This window comes from Leucopleurus acutus, assembly GCF_964270905.1.
Source record: "Leucopleurus acutus genome assembly, chromosome: 13".
Lineage (NCBI taxonomy): Eukaryota > Metazoa > Chordata > Mammalia > Artiodactyla > Delphinidae > Leucopleurus > Leucopleurus acutus.
This window is the reverse complement of record NC_139155.1, coordinates 49,402,593-49,424,949: the sequence shown is the minus strand read 5'-3', so window position 1 is coordinate 49,424,949 and position 22,357 is coordinate 49,402,593.

Sequence of the window (22,357 nt, the reverse complement as noted above, 5' to 3'; positions counted from 1 at the left end):
CTTTCTCTTCCACAGAACGAGCCATGAAGGCAACAAGACTCAAAGCGAGCTTCACAGCAAACAGGAACTAAAGAACGTCCAGCAGGTGGTGGCTCAGATGCCAACGCCAACCTCATCCCAGTTGAAGAGTGGGCACGAGTAGAATTGAAAACGGCCCAGAGTGCTTGGAGTGGGAAAGAAGATTCTAAACCTGTGGACACACCTGCAGGAGAGGAGGGGGGTGGAGGTGTATTCTTCCTCTTTCTTTCTCCTTCTCATCTGTGGTTGCTGAAACAAACCAACAAACCCAACAACCAACCAGCCAACCAACCAGCAGAAAACAAAACAAGATGGCTGCGGGTGGCTCGCTGGGTCCTACACGCCGGCGGGCCCGTCTGTCCAGATGCCGCAGCCAATCCTCCCGCTGAGCGAGCCACGCTGCGCTGCGGATCTATCTGTACACGCCAGTGACTTGATTTCGAGCAGGCTGGGGACAGCGCGCAGAGCAGGGAGGAAATGGCTCTTGGGTTCTTCTCCATGGCCTTGTCCCTTTTGGCCCCTGGGGGAGAGAGTGAGGCGACCGCGAGGCCAGACCCTCCCTGCACCGCAACATCTGGCGTGCCGTGCCCGAGGAGGACAACGTTTGGTTCCACCTCCACCCGCCTCCGAGGAGGGCCTGGAGAATCAAAACAGACTGAACGCTTTGGAGACACAGGAGATCGGGCTCCCCTTTGTGGCAGATGCAAATTCTGTCAGCAGGCTGGGGGAAGGCAGGCCATTGGGCGTCCATGCTAGGATTGCTGACACGAATCGAGATTCGTGTTGTGGCCTCTCTTCCCTCCTTCCTAGGATAATAGGCCCACAGAATGCTAACTCCCTGCACGGCGGGCCCGAATCTGCCATCCTCTCTCCTCAAGGAGGGCAGCTGCCACAGCAGCCCAGCCCCAGACTCGCTGAGGGGGGGGGGGGGGATGGGGAGTGGCCAGGGTAGCACTGGGATGTCTGTGTGTGTGTGTGTGTGTGTGTGTGTGTGTGTGTGTGTGTCTTGTACACGTGGTGCTTACTCAACCTGTCTTCTGGAGTTTTGTTACCAGTTCGAATAGTCACCTGAGGGGCTCCCAGGGACAGCGGGCTGGGCCCATCCAAAGAATAGAAGCCCAGGGTCCAAACGGCTGTCTGTAGAACAAAGAGGCCCCATAAGTCATGGCTTATGCTTCTGGGCCAGCGGAGCAGCACAGACAATGGACATCGCCAGGGTGCTCGTCTCCCCCTTCCTGACCAAATCCGTGTGCAGCTGTGGAAGTCTTCTTGTCCTTCCCAAACCCAGGTACCTCTTCTCTCCCTGAGCGTTGGTTCGTGCATCTTACCTACAGCCTGGAGCCTGGCCTGCCCTCACTTCATAATCTCTCTGATCACCTTTCCAGAGGAACCTCTCCCTTCCCTCTGTGGAGTCTACTGTAGGAATATCTCATAGAATTCTGCCACGCAGCCTACGACTGGCGAAATTCTCTAGATAATTAGTGCAGTGGGGACTGGCCCCCTGTCTTGTACATTTTGACATCTCTCTGCAGTGCCAATAACCATGCTATTCAACTATTAGGCTTGAAATAAATTTTGGCTAAAATGAGTCAGTTCTTAGGAAGTAGTAACTTGAAGATTTGTCCCTGAAAACTCTATGCCTCAGAAAAAAAATATTAAAAACAAAGACCCTTACATGTGGCCCATGCTCTCCCCTCTCAAAGCTGCCTCAAGAGCCGGCAGTCCTGTTGACTGATAAATCCCACCGTGCTTGGGTGGTCATTGCCCTGCCCACCATGAGACCATTGGAAATTTCCTCGCTTTGCTATCATTTGTCACGGGCTCCAAAGCTAGAATCACTCATTGCTAAGTTTTGGTTTTCAGGCTCATGCAGAAGTATTTTCCTTTGTGTCCTTTTTCCATCCGACTCTTTAAACTAATCCTTCTAGACTTCAGATCTTTACACAAACCTCCCGTGTCATCACTGGGAAGCTCTGGGCCCAGAGCTAAGGTAGGAAGCAAAAAAACCCAAATCTGCACGTTTTATTTCATTGGTACATGTATTTAATCCATCTGCAAACTGTTCATTGGATAGCATTGCAGGCTTCTCTCTCTGGGAACACTAAGGTATGTGTATTCAACAGTGAAAAATAAACATAAGATTTTATTACAAAGTGCCACCGCTGCTCCTGGCATGAGTAATTTGTGCACCTGCATTTTTTAAATGTTTCAAAGTTTTTCCCCTTGGTGGATTCCGTGGTAACACACATTAGCTTCCTGGCTGTCACAGCCTGGGTCTTGTAGGCTCCTGTCTCTTCTGCCCATGCTACCCAGAAGTCCTTGTCTTCAGAGCAAACACAGTGGCCACCCATGGAAGCCTTGGAGAGTAAGGCTTCCTCTCAAGAATTAGCAAAAGTGTAAATCCCTAGTGCCAAGGAGGAGGGGGTGGACCATCGAGGGAGGAGTTAATGTCAGGTTCTGTCCTCCTCGGATGTGGGGATGGTTTCCGGGGGGATGCAGGGTTGCCCCCTCCTCCACGCTCTTTGCCTCTCAGCCTGCTTTTTCATAAGCATAGGATCCCAGTCATTTGCAGCTCATCACTGAGGTTATTCAGCAAAGAGGGCAACCCAGTATGAGGCAGACAGAACTGAAACACCCAGTCAGCCAGAGAACCTGGAATATGGTAGAGGGGCATTGGAAGGGGAGGGTGCTATTATTCTGAATGGGGTACAGCATCCTGGCTGTCTTCTATCTTTTCCTCCTCCTTCTTCAATGATTCTGATCTTTGCAAGTGTGTAAGTCAGTCTGTGTGCTCAGCGCTCACTAACAATTTCCCCTGTGATACCTGTAATCTCCTGGAAACATTCCTCGGTGCCTTCCGAGGTCCTCCACAGCAACCCGGAAGGCTGGCAATTCTAAGTCATCTTAGGCACATTCATACTTTCTTCAAGTCGTATCACAGCATATTGAACACTCTGGAGCAGCAGGTCTCAGAGGAAGACGATGATGACCCAGTGCTACACCAGCTTGATCGTTAAGAATCTCCATCCCTCTAAGCAACACCAGGCAGATAACTTGATCTAAAGAGTATTTATTTATCTGTCCAAGGCTGCAAATGGAGACAGAGGAAGCGCCACTGATGGAATCGTGGGGTGTGAAGTCTTCATTGTTCAGTGTGATGGAGAGCAATGGAATGCTTGTTTCATTTAAATAATACTGAGTTTTCGAACACTGCACACCATCTGGCCTGGGAGCTGCCTGGCCCAGGCACAGGATTGGATGTATATGGCATTTTGAATGGTTTAATTGCAAACTTGTTCTGGTTTTAGTTCAAGGGGTAGTAGTGGAGTAGCTGTTTTCACTGCCGGGGATCAAGTCCCTCTTCTTGCTGTGGACGAGGCTTCTGTTGGCCAACTGGTCATCTCTAAACTTGGCTGTCTAGGAAAGTGATATGATTCCCTCTCAGAAGAATAAGAAGAATCGCACTTTGATATCCTCTATGAGTTTGCACACTGATGCTTTGGTCAAGCCATATGTTTTAATTCAGGGAAAGACTTCTCAAAGTATCCCCTAGAACTTTCTAACTGGCTCCTGTGGTGAGTCCTGCCTTAAATGGATGTATGAACCTTGTCCCAAAGCAAAGGCTCTTTGAATTGTCAAACCACATATTCACATACATGTGCACACCTGCATGTGCACACACACATGCACACGCACACACACCAGTTTATCTGGAGAGAAATCAAAGACTGACTTTGATGTAGTTATCTGGATTGTCTTGTGCCCAGGTTGCTCATGAAAAAGTTGTTTTTACAATTGAATTAATTTTATATTGAAATATAGTTGATTTATAGTGTTGTGTTAGTTTCTGCTGTACATCAAAGTGAATTGGTAATACATATACATATATCTACTCTTTTTTAGATTCTTTTCCCATATAGGTCATTACGGAGTATCGAGTAGAGTTCCCTGTGCTATACAGTAGGCTCTTATTAGTTATCTATTTTATATATAGTAGTGTGTATATGTCAATCCCAATCTCCCAGTGTATCCCTCTCCGCCCCCGCTTTCCCCCTTGGTAACCATAAGTTTGTTTTCTACATCTGTGACTCTATTTCTGTTTTGTAAATAAGTTCATTTGTGCCAGTGTTTTTTAGATTTCACATGTAATGCATTACTCTATGTAAAGAACATGAGGAGCAGACCGGTGATAACTGAGGAAATGGTCGCCACACTCAGCTGGATTGTACATTGAGTAGCGCTTGAGAAATATCCCTTGGCTTGGATTCAATATCGCTCAGGCTCTGTCCACAGTTTTAGGCAGAGAGGCTATTTGCATTAATTATCTCATTGATTCAGGATGAGTATACAGTATTTGGATAAGCAATGCTGTTAAAATGAACCCCACAATTCTAGCACCTTCACATAATAGAGGTCTCTTGTTCCTCCTATCATTGTCTTATATGATTTGGGAGGAAGGGTGAGGCTCTGAACTGTGAAACCAGCCGGGGTCCAGTCTCTTTCTGTCTTCTATCGCCTCCATCTCCACCACGTGGCCTCCAAGGTAACCACAGAAAACAAAAGAGAGAAGAGAGTGTACAGAGCATATATACCCGCTCTTAACTGCCTTGGTCCCAAAGCCCCTCCTCTGTACAGAAGGGATGGGGAACATACGCTCACTGGTGCCAGGGAGAGGGGCCAGTCTCGCCACTGATACCTTTGCCAATATTTTCTGGATATTTCATGGGAAAATATCCATCTCCAATCACAGATATTGTTCCATTTCTCTCCTTCTCATCGAGTCTTGGTGCTGGTGGACGGAACAGTTGCAGAGGGCATGTTCCTGGAGTTCTCCTTCTTGGATACCAATTCGGTGCCTTCCACAAGAGTGATGGTCTCAAGATGAGTTGCTGTGAATGGACCTGATTATAATTGTGTTATGACCACACACATGCCTGAGGTGTTCTTCAGTCAGTCTCAACCACTTCAGTCTGGTTTAGTTATTCTTTACAGTAGCAAAACTTCTTTCACTTGCAATCTGAAAAAGGTACTATAAAATCAGGCTATAAATAATATTTCATTATGTAGTTGTAAAGGCATTGTATTTTGAAGCATGATAGTGAAATGGAGCAGGACCCTATGGTCCTTCCCCCCATGTCCTCAGCCTGCCTTTTGTCTGTGGAAAAACTTTAGCCAAAGAATAAGTTCAATCAGAGAAGTGAGAAAATGCAGAAGCAAAGGAAAACAGTCAAATAGGACAAAATAATAATAGTTTAGTCACTAAGCAAAGTCAAGGACCTTTAGTTCCTTCTCAAGGTCTATAGATAGTATTCTGAGCCATATCCTGTGGGCTGTCTTGTAAATACTGAAACCCCCCATCAGGTGGAAGAAGTTAACTACATGATGACCAGACTGTAGCCATGACATAAGCTGCCACAATTCCAAGAACTGGCCTCAAAGAAATGGGAACAAACTGACCTTGAAACTGAAGATTAACTGTACTTAAAACAATGAAGATGATGCTGGTCAGACCACTGATGACCAATTTCAAGATGACTGTCAGAGCTGACTGTGCTGTTTCTGCATGTAGCCCCCTCCCTCCATCTATAAAAGCTCTTGTCCACTGGTTGTTAGTGGGAGGGAGTCGGCCTTTGGACAGGAGTCCACCCTCGCCCCTAGTTGCCAGCATCTGAAATAAAGCAAACTTTCCTTTCCACTAACCTTGCCTCTTAATTGGCTTTTGAGCGGCAAGCAGCCGGACCTCCACTTTCAGTTACAGTAGTGGCATATAATACCCAACCCTTTGCCATTGCCCGTTATTTAAACTTGCTTTTGACACAACTACTCCTAACACAGTGCTTCTGACATACTGGGCCTACATTATCCAAAGGTTGATAATATTTTTTTCAGTCATTCTAAAATATTTCTTACATTAGTGACTTGTCCTGTCTTTGGAATTGTGATTGGAAACAACAGAATAATGAAACTCCTTCAAGAGTTTTGTTAAGTGGGATTTGGACCACTTGGAATAGAAGCTACATTGTTCATGGCTCTAGTTTCATATGTTTGTATGCAACCACTCTCTTGTGCCTGAAATAGATTTGCTGTAGACTTTGTCTCTACTCTATTCTAAGCACACTGTACAAACAAGGGCCTGCTTCTCTGGAGAATAACCAAGCCAAGGATGTCATGTTCCATCTTGATGATGAAATGCAGATTTGTCATTAAAAGGCAAATTCTTCATTTTCAAAAGCTGAATAGAAACGATGCTTTAAAAGATTTTAACTAATGAAATTTAGCCCCTTCTTCCCTCCCCCCACAAAAGAAGAATTTAGGAATATACTCTGGAGCTCAGCCCAGAGTATTTCATTTGGCTTCAAAATGCATACATTTTCTTTTACTTCATGGTCTTGCCTTACAGTATTTTGTTGTGCAGAAGGTAGCAAACCAATGTTGATCGCCTTGTTGAGCTCAGGAACACTGCTTGCTTGGTTTTCCTGATACATTTCCAAGGCTTGTGGCTGGTTATGCAAAATCTATGTGGTTTCTGGCTACCCCCATCAAGGAAAACGTACCCCGAAGGTGCCACCACTCTGTAACTTCTGTATCACCCCAATCTTCCGTCTGGCAGGTTCCCTCTCTACTTTGTAGTTCTTTCTTCACCTTCTTTGAAGCCATACGTGCAAGAAGGGAAGACAGAGATGCCTCTTTCCTTCCAACATTTCTATCAGCTTAGGCTGAGTTTTCAGTTTGGACGCTGCTTTGGGAGTTTCTAGGTTTTGAGGGGATTTAAAGACTTTCCCAGCTCACCAACGCGTCCTTGTAGACTTCAGTTTTTTGCAGACTCCTTAGTCAGTTCTCTATAAACGTCCACATATAAAAGTCTCATTGCATTCCCTTATTCCTGTTCCCATGGCTTGGGTGAGCCCCTGTGGGTTCAGGTTGCTGCTGTGGATGGGCTGAGGAGAATGGATGAATGGAGCTCTCCAAATCCATTTAATAGAGCTGCTCTCAGATAACCAAAGGCTTGCGTGGAGGTGGTAGTGAAGAGGGAGGTTCTGTAGGGGAAACTGCCAGAACCTCAGGAAGGTGCAATAAACCCAGTGGCGGGGAGAGGCATCCACTTTCCTTCCTATGCGCCGCTGGGGAGCCAGGCATCAAATACCCTTCTGTGTTTTGGGTATTTTGTTTGTTTGTTTTTACTTTGCTTTGCTACAAACTCCAGTGTGACTTTGGAAATTCAGTTTCCAAAGGGACTGAGAAAATATTTGAAGAGATTATAGTTCAAAACTTCCCTAATATGGGAAAGGAAATAGTTAATCAAGTCCAGGAAGTGAAAAGAGTCCCATACAGGATAAATCCAAGGAGAAACACATCAAGACACATATTAATCAAACTATCAAACATTAAATACAAAGAAAAAATATTAAAAGCAGCAAAGGAAAAGCAACAAATAACGTAAAAAGGAATCCCCATAAGGTTAACAGCTGATTTCTCAGCAGAAACTCTGCAAGCCAGAAGAGTGTGGCAGGACATATTTAAAGTGATGAAAGGGAAAAACCTACAACCAAGATTAGTCTACCCAGCAAGGATCTCATTCAGATTTTACAGAGAAATTAAAACCTTTACAGACAAACAAAAGCTAAGAGAATTCACCACCACCAAACCAGCTTTACAACATGCTAAAGGAAATCCTCTAGGCAGGAAACAGAAGAGAAGGAAAAGACTTACAAAAACAAAAACAAAACAGTTAAGAAAATGGTAATAGAACATACATATCGATAATTATAAATTATATAAGTAAATGTAAATGGATTAAAGGCTCCCACCAAAAGACATAGACTGGCTGAATGGATACAAAAACAAGACTCATATATATGCGGTCTACAAGAGACCCACTTCAGACCTGGGATACATACAGGCTGAAAGTGAGGGGATGGAAATAGATATTCCATGCAAATGGAAATCAAAAGAAAGCTGGAGTAGCAATTCTCATATCAGACAAAAGAGACTTTAGAGACTATTACAAGAGACAAAGAAGGACACTACATAATGATCAAGGGATCAATCCAAGGAGATATTATTTATGTAATTTATGTAATAATATTTATGTAATATTATGTAATATGTAAATATTTATGCACCCCAAATAAGAGCAGTTCAATACATAAGGCAAATGCTAAAAGCCATAAAAGGGGAAATTGAGAGTAATACTATCATAGTAGGGGACTTTGACACCTCACTTTCACCAATGGACAGATCATCCAAATGAAAATAAATAAGGAAACACAAGCTTTAAGTGATACATTAAACAAGATGGACTTAATTGATTATTTATAGGACATTCCATCCAAAAACAGTAGATTACACTTTCTTCTCAAATGCTTATGGAACATTCTACAGGATAGGTCATATCTTAGGTCACAAATCAAGCCTTGGTAAATTTAAGAAAATTGAAATCATATCAAGAACCTTTTCCGACCACAACACTATAAGACTAGATATCAATTACAGGAAAAAATGCGTAAAAAATACAAACACATGGAGGCTAAACAATACACTACTAAATAACCAAGAAATCACTGAAGAAATCAAAGAGGAAATCAAAAAATACCTAGAAACAAATGACAATGACAACATGATGATCCAAAACCTATGGACACAGCAAAAGCAGTTCTAAGAGGGAAGTTTATAGCAATACAATCCTACCTCAAGAAACAAGAATTATCTCAAATAAACAACCTAACCTTATACCTAAAGCAGTTAGAGAAAGAAGAAAAAAGAAAAAACCCAAAGTTAGCAGAAGGAAAGAAATCATAAAGATCAGATCAGAAATAAGTGAAAAAGAAATGAAGGAAACTATAGCAAAGATCAATAAAACTAAAAGCTGGTTCCTTGAGAAGATAAACAAAATTGATAAACCATTAGCCAGACTCATATAGAAAAAAAGGGAGAAGACTCAAATCAATAGAATTAAAAATGAAAAAGAAGTAACAACTGACACTGCAGAAATACAAAGGATCATGAGAGATTACTACAAGCAACTATATGGCAGTAAAATGGACAACCTGGAAGAAATGGACAAATTCTTAGAACAGCACAACCTTCCGAGACTGAACAAGAAAGGAATAGAAAATATAAACAGACCAATCACAAGCACTGAAATTGAAACTGTGATTAAAAATCTTCCAACAAAAGCCCAGGACCAGATGGCTTCACAGGCGAATTCTATCAAACATTTAGAGAAGAGCTAACACCTATCCTTCTCAAACTCTTCCAAAATACAGGAAAGGGAGGAACACTCCCAAACTCATTCTTCGAGGCCACCATCACCCTGATACCAAAACCAGACAAAGATGTCACACACACACACAAAAAAACAGAAAACTACAGGCCAATATTCTGATGAACATAGATGCAAAAATCCTCAACAAAATACTAACAAACAGAATCTAACAGCACCTTAAAAGGATCATACACCATGATCAAGTGGTGTTTATCCCAGGAATGCAAGGAGTCTTCAGTATATGCAAATCAATCGATGTGATAAACCATATTAACAAATTGAAGGAGGAAAACCATATGATCATCTCAATAGATGAAGAAAAAGCTTTAGACAAAATTCAACACCCGTTTATGATAAAAACCCTCCAGAAAGTAAGCATAGAGGGAACTTACCTTAACATGATAAAGGCCATATATGACAAACCCACAGCCAACATTGTTCTCAATGGTGAAAAACCTAAACCATTTCCACTAAGATCAGGAACAAGACAAGGTTGCCCACGCTCACCACTATTACTCCACATAGTTTTGGAAATTTTAGCCACAGCAATCAGAGAATAAAAAGAAATAAAAGGAATCCAAATTGGAAAAGAAGAAGTAAAACTGTCACTGTTTGCAGATGACATGATACTATATATAGAGAAACTTAAAGATGCTACCAGAAAACTACTAGAGCTAATCGATGAATTTTGTAAAGTAGTAGGATACAAAATTAATGCACAGAAATCTCTTGCATTCCTATACACTAATGATGAAAAATCTGAATGAGAAATTAAAGAAACACTCCCATTTACCATTGCAACAAAAAGAATAAAATACCTAAGAATAAACCTACCTAAGAAGACAAGAGAACCTGTATGCAGAAAACTATAAGACACTGATGAAGGTAATTAAAGATGATGCAAACAGATGGAGAGATATACCATGTTCTTGGATTGGAAGAATCAACATTGTGAAAATGACTATTCTACCCAAAGCAATGTACAGATTTAGTACAATTCCTATCAAACTACCAATGGCATTTTTCACAGAACTAGAACAAAAAAATCACTATTTGTATAAAACACAAAAGACCCTGAATAGCCAAAGCAGTCTTGAGAAAGAAAAATGGAGCTGGAGGAATCAGGCTCCCTAACTTCAGAGTATACTACAAAGCTACAGTAATCAAGACAGTTTGGTACTGGTGCAAAAACAGAAATATAGATCAATAGGACAGGATAGAAAACCCAGAGATAAACCCATGCACATATGGTCACCTTATCTTTGATAAAGGGGGCAAGAATATACAATGGAGAAAAGACACACTCTTCAATAAGTTGTGCTGGGAAAACTGGACAGCTACATGTAAAAGAATTAGAATACTCCCTAACACCATACACAAAAATAAACTCGAAATGGATTAAAGTCCTAAATGTAAGGCCAGACACTATGAAAGTCTTAAGAGGAAAACACAGGCAGAACACTCTATGACACAAATCACAGCAAGATCCTTTTTGACCCATCTCCTAGAGAAATGGATAAAAAACCAAAAATAAGCAAATGGGACCTAATGAAACTTAAAAGCTTTTGCACAGCAAAGGAAACCATAAACAAGACAAAAAGACAACCCTCAGAATGGGGGAAAATATTTGCCAATGAAGCAACTGAAAAAGGATTAATCTCCAAAATTTACATCAGCTCATGCAGCTCAATATCAAAAAACCCCAAACAACCCAATCCAAAAATGGGCAGAAGACCTAAGTAGGCATTTCTCCGAAGAAAATGTACAGATTGCCAACAAACACTTGAAAGGATGCTCAACATCACTAATCATTTGAAAAATGCAAATCAAAACTAACAATAAAGTATCACCTCACACTGGTCAGAATGGCCATCATCAAAAAATCTACAAACAATAAATGCTGGAGAGGGTGTGGAGAAAAGGGAACCCTCTTGCACTGTTGGTGGGAATATAAATTGATACAACCACTATGGAGAACAGTATGGAGGTTCCTTTAAAAATTAAAAAATAGAACTACCATACGACACGGCAATCCCACTACTAGGCATATACCCTTAGAAAACATAATTCAAAAACATAATTCAAAAAGATTCATGTGGGTTTCCCTGGTGGCGCAGTGGTTGAGAGTCCGCCTGCTGATGCAGGGGATATGGGTTCGTGCCCTGGTCCGGGAAGATCCCACATGCCGCGGAGCGGCTGGGCCCGTGAGCCATGGCCGCTGAGCCTGTGCGTCCGGAGCCTGTGCTCCTCAACGGAAGAGGCCACAACAGTGAGAGGCCCGCGTACCGCAAAAAAAAAAAAAAAAAAAAGATTTGTGTACCACAATGTTCATTGCAGCTCTATTTACAATAGCCAGGACATGGAAGCAACCTAAGTGTCCATCAACAGATGAATGGATAAAGAAGATGTGGCACATATATCCAATGGAATATTACTCAGCCATAAAAGGAAATAAAATTGAGTTATTTGTAGTGAGGTGGATGGACCTAGAGTCTGTCATACAGAGTGAAGTAAGTCAGAAGAAAAACAAATACCATATGCTAACACATATATATGGAATCTAAAAAAAACAAATGGTTCTGAAGAACCTAGGGTCAGGACGGGAATAAAGACTCAGACGTTGGGAATGGACTTGAGGACACAGGGAGAGGGAAGGGTAAGCTGGGACGAAGTGAGAGAGTGGCCTGGACGTATATACACTACCAAATGTAAAATGGATAGCTAATGGGAAGCAGCTGCACAGCCCAGGGAGATCAGCTCGGTGCTTTGTGACCACCTAGAGGAGTGGGATTGGGAGGGTAGGAGGGAGATGCAAGAGGGAGGAGATATGGGGATTTATGTACACATATAGCTGATTCACTTTGTTATACAGCAGAAACTAACACACCATTGTAAAACAATTATACTCCAATAAAGCTGTTAAAAAAAAAATACCAAAATTTTAAAAAATGGGCCTGTGAGGAAACAGCTTAGAGGAAAATAGTTGCACAATTACCTAGATATATAGTACATGCTTTGAATCAAGGTTATACCATGTTTTATGATGAGATACCCCATCTTCTCCTTCCTACTGAGTTATATGGAATAAATGCCCAGAAAGAAAGAAAAAAAGAAAAAGACCAGGAGGGAAGAAACCAGACCCAGGTTTTCACTAGTATAGTAGTATAATGGAATAGATCGACCAAGACCATTTTAAATGCCCACAGCTTTTCCGTGCTGAGGAATGCAGACGAGGCATCTGTTAGACAGCATGGTGGTCTCCAGGTGCCCAGTGGTCCATGCCATGGCCCTGGAAAAAAAAACCTTTGGGAGATAAGCAGCAGAGACCCACACACCAGAGGGGCCTGATTCGAGGCAAGGCTGCGTGGCTCACCCTGTTGTTAACTTGGATGAAGGAAGGAACTGAATGACATTCACAACCCGAAGTGATTCCATTTCATCATTTTGTACACATACATTCATGATGTGCTATATGTTATATATAATTTACTAAAGCATGCTTTTAAAAATAGATTTGAGGAGCGTGGAGACCCCAGAAGCGTATGTTATTGTACTGGGCTTGAGTTTCTCTTTCCCTCCCACAGGGGACCTCTGAGGGTCTATTTGAGGGCATGAATATGAAAAATTCAGCTCCAACACCCCACCCCACTCCCCGAACAGCACTGCAGAGCTATGCTAAGCTCTTGTGGTTTTGAAAGAACAGATGCACGAGACAAAATAAGTACAAAAGGAATTTGGGGAATGGGTCCTAAGAATCACCACATTTCCTATCACTCTCAGAAAACACATCTCTTTTCAGGGGTACTGTACATCTGTGTGGCTCCAAACCACCAATTATTTTTCCAAGAAACATAATTACAGCCTTCTCCTGAAAATGCCAAATGCTCAAATGAAATACAGCTTCAGAAATTTTCACTTAAGTTAATTGGTTCCAATTACTCAGACCTGCTTTAGCCCCCCGAAACACATGCAAGCCAAGTTCTTTTTTTTTTTTCTTCCTATTCACTTTTTCCAGTGAAAGAAAGAAAGAGAGAGAGAGAGAGAGGGAGGGAGGGAGGGAGGGACGGGGGGAGGGATGGAGGGAGGGTAGAGAGCTACCCCTGAATTCTACATATTTTATTAGAGCACAACCTAACGGGACAGGAGGTATAATTGAAGTAGGCAGGGAGGACCCTGTCCTGGTGGACATTTGCCCTCCATATCTGCACCAGCCCTGAGAGGCCATAGATGTCACAGGCCTTCCTCTTGAGCCACTCTGAATGTAATCTGTTGGCTTTGGTTTGCTGACTGTATATGCACGTCAAAGACTGCACCCGTGGATTATTTATAAGATGTGCACTTCCAATTCGCGCTGCTTCAAACGTGAGCTTCAACTTGGCACACGCGGCAGCCGCAGCCGCAGTCTGTTCTGAAAGGTTGGGCAGACGGGGCTGGTAAGTGAGCCTCTTGCTGAGTGGTTGTGCAAACGTTAGCTGAGGTAACATTTGGAAGCAGCCCTGTTTGCAGACAGACACTTATTTCAGGTTAACAACGCTTTACGTGACATCATAAGAGACATATAAGGGCGCATTTTCAGAGGACGGACCTGGGAGTGATGCATCCAGCCCAGAGACCACTGGGTCATTTGGGCCCATGATTCTTCAAGTGCCCACTTGGAGAATTGACCGTGTCTCATTTTGGATCTGTGTCTGCCTACGTGGAAACCCCATTTTCCCACTTGATGGAGACTCACAGACATTGCCTCCTAACTCCATAATCTGGTATGGTAGGAGAAGCAACTGGGAAAATCAGTTTAATTTACCATTTTAACCAAATTTAATTAACCCATTTGCTGAGGTTAATGAAAGCCCTGTTATCTTGAGTCCGGAGGGGGATGAAAAGGAGGGCCTTTTAAGCTCAGATCCCTAATAGGATCCATGCCTTAGGGAGCTGTGAACCTGACAAAGACAGGGCACTAGTTTGGTGCTTTGAACCTTTTCTCAGGAAGGGAGTCTAGGGGGCATTCTGCAGGGACATAGGACAGGAAATGTAGCCAGCACTCTAGTCTCTCCTAAAGTTATTCAGAGTTTGAAATTGTCATTTAGTCTAAAACAGGGGGATTCGAGGACAATTGCAGCAGGACACTGCAGTGCCCGGTGGAAATGACCTGGGGTCCATCCACATTCTCTAGTGGCTGACCTGCTGCTCCATGTTTTCAGAGGCCTCCTTCTCAGTCAATGGTGTTTGCAAGGCAGCCATAAATACCCAAAGCGATGGTTCTCCTGCCTGGAGTTCAGCATCAGAGCCATGAACTGACAAGCTCAGTGTGTTTCAGTTGCCAAGTGTCACTGTATAAAACTCCCCCTCATCTGGCATTGGCCGAGAGCCCCGTCAGCCCCGTCAGCTGACTCAGCTCAGAGGGTTTGAACACCAAGCAGGCTGGTGCCCTTCCCTCCTCTTCAGTGGTATTTCCTTAGTGGTTCCTGAGGTCTTCTGACGCTTGGAAGACAGTTAGCTTTCTAAGCATGTCCTTGGCAGGAAGGTGATTTATTTTTTCCCCCTGAATGTCAAGTTTGTTCCTAAGAGGTAAAGAAAGGGGAAGACCTTTGCACACATGCAAAGGGAAGAAGGAACCTTCCGCAGTCAGAGAACATCTGTCAGGACACAGCAGAGGTGGAGAGTCCAAAGGGCAGGGTCTCAGAATTCCATGGGAGTTTTTTCTTCTTGATTCAGAAGATGGTGAGATCAGTTCGGGACTGATCTGGCCAGGAGGAGAGATTTGGGGATCTCACACATCACTGACTGCAATGGGCTCAAAATCTAGGGTTGAGAGAGGAGAGGCTCAAAGTAGCATGCGATGCACTTTCCTCCGCTCTTAAAGCTGTGGCTTCCAATCAAGCGCTCCGTATCTGGGACCTTGATTTAAAAGATCAGGAGTGAAAAGTGAAGCATTTCTGAGCTTTAAAGGAATACATTCGTTAAGCCCCCACCTCCTTCCATCTTCTAAAAGAAGAATGTGCCAAATGCTGGATGAATAATTTTATTCCTGATCCACCAAACAGGGAAGGGGAGACAGCAGCTGAGTGCTGTGGAGGGATTTCCGAAGGACAGAGCAGTGTCAGTGGGAAAGCACCGTAACGCGTTTTGGATCAGATTTACCACAAGAGCAGAGCTTTTTCTTTATTGACTGTTTCAGTCTTTTTCGAAAAAGCTTTTCCTGGGGTGGTAGAAAAACTCAGTGAAAAGGCACCACTTATTCACTTATGGGTGGAGATGGGAAAAGTATGTTAAAAAAAAGTAAAAGAAAAACCGACATTATGAAACATAGAAAATATTTTGGGAGTGTCTTCCTAAAAATCATCCAGCCTTTCCGAAAGTACTCTGCTCCTAAAAACTCTCAGGTTTTCTCCATCTCCCTCATCCATTATCCAGATAATTGCCTCCAGATAACTTTTAGCCATCATTCTGAAGCTTACCAGAATTGAAATAATTCGATGTTTCTGAGTTGATAAAGCAGTATTCCTTGTGGGGTCCTCTTTATACTCCCCTTAGAGGGTCAGCAAAGCCAAGAATTAATTCATGGAGCAAATATTCATTACTACTGTTGGGAACACAAAAGAGTACAAGCCATGGATTTTGCTCTCAGGGAGCGATTATGTTAGTGAAATAAGACCGACGCACACAAACAAGGTTGAAGTTCCTACACGTTGCCAAGCACAGGCACGTCAAGTCAAGTCAGTATTGACTTTATTATTCATATCAGCACCAGAAGGATCACTTTTAGAAGTCTGACATCACGCGGGACAATCAGACACAGGCAAGGAGCAAGCACAGAACAAGGACCCCGGAGGCACTTAGCGGTCATCTCTACATCCTCACCTGAGGCTGCTAATCCCAGACCTGTGAGGGGAGCTGATGTGCTCAAGGTCTGGGTGACAGAGCTGGGCTCGAGCATACATTTCCTGACTCCAGTTCCAGTCTCATTCCAGTATCTCATTCCAGTTCATAATTAAAGGTATATTTCCCCTCAGCTTTCCTTTGTGACATTCCCTTAAATGCCGGAAGAGCACTGAGATATGGGACAGAAGACGTGCATTCTGGTCTCCGCGTCGCCCCTAACTAGCCAAGTGTGTTCATAGGCAAGTCACAGACTTCTCTGGATTTCAGATTCCTCATCCATCAAATGGGGTAATTAGACTTTCTCAGCGCTCTCCACACTTCTCCGTCAAAGCACCCCTCCTAGCAGAGCAGAGTGGATGATAATCGGAGTAAGAGTTTGGAGGTGTGTCGATAAGTGGCCCCCTACAAGCAATAAATGCACTTGAAGTGTTGGAATTTGTCGGTCGTAATGATTTGTGTGACTTCGGCATTTTACTTTAAGATATCTGTGTTTGTTTTAATGTGAAAACAAGGTTTGAAATTTCTTACCATCAGTCGGAGTTGATTTGCCAAGGAGAGCCTGTTTATCCTGGGGTACAAGGATGGGGTGGTCTTCTGGGACCATTTCCCTCCTCATGGATTCCCTGTTCGGCGTCTCTGTTTCTCATTTCACCGCACGCTCCTATTCCTGGTTCCAGCAATGTAGGCAGCTCTCTCACCACAGTATTCATAGAGCTCTCAAGAACGCCTGGTTGTTTGAGAGAGTCCCTGAAGGGGAAATTAGCACCCTAGGCAGAGAGTCTAGAAAGGGACACAGACGTTTATGAGATGGCTGCTCTTCTAGAAAAGACAGGTGGGCTGCTGCTCTTCTAGAAAAGACAGGTGGGCTGACTCATCAACTTGGCCTCCGTCTGCAGGAGATCTGCTTTGCCGTTGAGCCAAATTTTGATCCTTTGCCTCAAATCTTTTCTGGAAAGAGGTGGGCTGTTTGGTTCAGAGGCACTAGATTAAATCTCTTTGAAAAATGCAACATTACCTCTTATTCAGATGCAAATCTTTTAAGTGCCTCGGCCTGTCCCCACCTCCTACCTTCGAGTCAACACCAAAGCGGAGAACCAATTTCTAGTTTGGTTTCACTCCACCCAGCTCTCTCGTCGCCTTCTGGATGTGTGGGGGGACTTGGAGCAGATGGGATAGAGGGTGCAAAGGGGGTTGATTCTCACCCAGTCCCTAGTCGGTGATCAGCAGGGACAGGGAGGTCAGCCAAATTCCTCGTCTGCTGCGACAGCAAAGGCCTTCTCCCAAGTGGCTCTTCCAGATGCAAAAGTACTCAGAGCTTCTGACCATTTCCCAGAGGGTGAAGTGGATGGGACGAGGAGGGACTTGTGCTCTTCTGAATAACCGAGTCTGCATGCATCATGCCGCTTCAGGCCATCTTCAAGCAACTTGCACATAGTAGGTACCCAAGAAAGGTGTATCAGATGCACGAATCAGTGCTAGTTCTCCGCCGAGGATGAAATCCTGGCGCGTGGCTTATGAAAAAGAATATCCCCTTAGAACCCGGTATCTGGGCTCAGGTTTAGTTTCCAGTCTTATAGATATTTAGCAAATAACAGGTTTAGATGAATCTAGGTATTGGAATTTAGGCTCACCAAGTGGTTTCAACTCAGGTTGAAGAGTAGAACCATGTGGCAAGCTTTCTAAAAATACTGATGCCTGGGTCCCACTCCAGAGTAACTAAATTAGAAACTCTGGGGAGGGGCCCAGGTATCGGCAATTAAAATTTTTTTTTTCCAGGTGATTCTGGGGCACAAGGCTATGAATGACTCATCTAACCAGGCAGGTGAAGTGGTTTTCCCAGGATCTCACCAGGCTGGTGGCAGCGCTGGTTTCCCATCCAATCCTGTGCTCTTTCCCACACACCACAGCAGCCCTCCTTTACCCCTGTGGCCTGTGGGATAACTTGAACTTTTCCACTGGGAAAAGGGAGCAGTAGTTGACCCACTAACCCCCTGGAAACAAGTGCTTCAGCACCATGGGAATTTTCCTGGTCCTATTTGTGGAAATGGTCCAACCTTGGATGTTTTTCCAGGAAAGGATATTATGAGAAGGGTCCCTTTGGTAACTGCCTATAAGCATTATTTGTGAGGCATGGGAAGATTCTAGCCCCAAAATATCCTCTTTGCCTTCAGTTACTTATGCTGAAAGGCATCTCTCAGGAATATTTTAGGGGGTTAAGATAGATTACTTATTAGAATATAAATGAGGCTGTGGGTGACCTATATTCTCTCTGCTTATCTAAATGAAGAACTGATGGTTTGGGTACCTAGCACAGTATTTGGCCTTAGTAATTTTACAATACGTATATGGTAACTACCTCTTTTTAACATTTAATGTAATTTTTTTCTTTTATTGAGGTATAGTTGCTGTACAATATTATACAAGTTATAAGTGTACAATATACTGATTCACAATTTTTAAGTGTTATATATATATAAGATTTAAAGTTATTATAGTTATTATAAAATATTGGCTATATTCCCTGTGTTGTACAGTATATCCCTGCAGCTTATTTTATACCTAATAGTTTGTACCTCTTAATTCCCTACCCCTATATTAACCCCCGCCATGGTAACCACTAACTCGTTCTCTGTGTCTGAGAGTCTGCTTCTTTTTGTTATATTCACTAGTTTGCTGTATTTTTTAGATTATACATATAAGTGATATCACACAGTATTTGTCTTTTCTGTCTGACTTATTTCACTTAGCATAATGCCCTCCAAGTCCATCCATGTTGCTGCAAATGGCAAAATGTCCTCCTTTTTTATGGCTGAGTAATATTCCATTGTATATATAGACCACATCTTCTTTATCCATTCATCTGTTGATGGACACTTTGGTTGCTTCCGTATCTTGGCATTTGTAAATAATGCTGCTATGAATAGGAGTGCATATATCTTTTCAAATGTTTTTTTGGGGGGAGTTTTTCAGATGTATACCCAGGAGTGGAATTGCTTAGTCATATGGTACTTCTATTTTTAGGGTAACCCCCTCTTACTATATGTTATTATGTGTAAGAAGACCATGCTGGGCTTTAGGTACATTGTCTAATTTAATTATCACCCCAAACTTAGAGATAGTTGTTATTATCCTTGTATATACATATATATACGTATATATACATATATATACGTATATATACGTATATATATACATATATATACATATATATGTGTGTGTGTGTGTGTATATATATATATATATATATATATATATATATGTATACATTCTGAGGCTCACATTGTAATTCTGATGCCTACAGGTTTCAGTTAAACTGGAAGATCCTCTGAGCTCAGACTAAACCCTCTGCTTCACTTATGAGGGAAATGGGGCCTTGACATATGAGGGAAGGGGCATGATTTTCTGTGTGAATGCCTAAGATATTCAATTTTTAATCAAAGATTCAAGCCCTGTAAATTATTAGTGCATCAGCTTCTTTCCAAATTGGAAAAAGAAAAGTCTTTGAGTCTCTTGGTGTGGTGTTCAAATCCTGGTCTGACCATTTTCTTGCTGTATAAAAATTACTGAACCTGGAAGACCTCCACTCTCAGAAGGAAGAGAAGAAGGAAGGAAAAAAAGGAAGAAATCAATGGAGGAAGGGAAATGGAGAGGGAGGAGTGTAAGGCAGAAGGGGAATAAAGAAAAAGGCGAAAGAAAAGAGGGAGCAAGTTGGGGGGGCGGGCAGGACCCTCCGAGTGAGATGGGAAGGCAGGAGACTGACGCTGCGGGGACCTCGTTGTGCTGCCACTGTGGGACCAGAGGCCACTCCAGAGTGGCTTTCTAAAGGGCACTTTTTTCTAATCCAAGACCACAAGCAGAAGACCAGGACCTGCCGTGAGGAGAAGAAGGCTTGAATCAGGGACACATAGGTGGAGGTAGGTATAAGGGAGGGTTTCTACAGACCCAGGGCAGAGGAAGAATGGAATTTGTTCCAGAGAAATTCAGTGACAAGAAAGATGCGGAAAGAGAAAGAAAACGTTGGGTCAGTGAAGGCTCCGAAGGGCTTCTCTATAGGCCTGAATTAAAGACATTGTAAAAGTGAAAGGCATGAAGTGGAAGATTTTTGACCTTGAAGAATGTACTTCTTTGAAGTGTCGGCTTCCCCAAAAACGGTATGTCGTGGACTCTAGCTTTTGAAGAAAGGAGGAGGAAGAAACTGGTCCAAGTGAATCAAAGGAAGTGATAAATCTGTGACCCTTTCCTGAAACAAAGCAGGTGGAGCTTAATTAATGCATTTAGCTACCTGACCAGAAAAGCCTCATTTTGAAGCCCGCCTTAGGGGTCTCATCTATTTCAGGAGTTCTTGAGAGATGAAAATCACTTTTAAGCGCTGAGTCTGACGATGACCATGAGCACTGTTAACTCCTTGGGGAAAAACAAACACCATGTACTCAATGTATTATAATGCTTGCAAGGGCCTCGTTGAAGGCAGTGCCCTCTAACATAGAGACACATCGGCAGTGAAATAAAGAAAAGTAAGCAGGGGATGTTGGGAGGTGGAGAGGCACAGGCAGAACCAACAGGATTGTTCTTTAATGTCAGACACTGGACAGGGTGGGGAGGGAAGGTTTCAGGCAGGAGAATCGGGGAGAGGGGGTGCGGAAGATGTGAGCTATCCATTGTGAGGCTCCAAGAAAAGGAAAAGGAAGCTACTCAGAGACTGGGCCACGTGAGAAGAAAGGAATTGTGTCATGCTGAATTAGAAGTGGTTAAATTTCTAGAGAAGGGACATAATCCACAGGTACAGGCATCAAGCACCAAGTCTTAACTACTGACCTGGGAAAACCAGGAAAGAGGTTGCGAATGAGCAAAAATAGGAAAGTCCACTGTTAACTCCTGGATCGGCCTTTCTCTCCGAGTCTTTATCTCCTCTGTCTCTCTCTGCGTTTCTGCTGTCTCTGGGGCTGTCTCTCTGACTCAAAGTTAGCTGAAATGGCTAGAGCCAGTATTCAAATTTTTTAAAAAGCAAAAAGGAACGTCATGAGCAAAGGTGGAAACTTATTTACATGGAACCATGTCTTTTTCTTCTTTTTTTTACTTAGGGAGAGATCTAAGATGACAGATGGTTCATTCAAAGACTTAGAAAATGATGGCCAAACAGATGAATAAATGGCAAGAGTAGTGATTCTTACATTGAGACACATTGCTCAATTTCTTTCTTTTCGTTATTTGATTTAAGAACATTGGAGCATTACTGAGGTTTACTCATAAATTTGGAGGAGACTTCTGCACTCGGCAGAGCAAGGCAAGAAGAAGCCAAGGGGCATGGTAGAAAGAACACAAAACTGGGGTCCAAAGCTCTGGCTCTTTTTCTTTGCTCTTCTAGAATATTCAGCCTTGGCATGTCACCAGATTCTGGGTTTCCGTTTTCCCCATTTGTATCAGGACTAGCGTATCCCAAAGATCTGATTCTAAAAATCTATTTTTCTAAATTGGCCTGTCATCAGGAACTTGTTAACAAAAATTTAGAGGTTTGACATTTTAATTATCTCCTGATATCTGTTTCAAAACACTGCTTTCCATTTATTGGCTTATGAATCCAGGAGAAATAGCATTGGTTGTACTTAAGCCTTACTTTTGCTAATTTCCTATCAAGATGTGGTTGAGATTTATGGTTCTTTCTAAGCGGCCCCAATATAGTCTTCGTGGAGACAAGTAGGTTCAAAGCCCTCTCTCATTCCTGTCCTAATAAAGTAAGTACAAGGAGCCACCCCTCAAGTACCCCTGGGCCAGCTCTTCCTGGGTAGTCGGTCACATGTCCATTGGAAAGACAGTGGTGATTGGTGGGGCCAAGAGCTGGGTGCCCCTCTACCCACCCCAACTCACCAGCTATGTGATTAGGGCAGATTATTCACACTTCTTGAGCCTCAGTTTCCCCATCTATGAAACAAAGATAATAATTGTGCTCCATAGGGTTGTATGTACTAAATGCAATAATACACTCACACAAAAACCCACTCAGCATTATGTCTGATCCAGAGTAAAAACAATAAATGTCAACTATCATTGTAACGTCATTGTCATTCATACAATCACCGGGGACTTTTTACATAATGAGTCACCTCAGATTAAATTCTGCTGACTGCTCTGGTGGTTTATGACTCAGATGCTTTTCTCCTGCCCCTTTCTGATTCTCATTGCTGAGAAGTTTTCCCA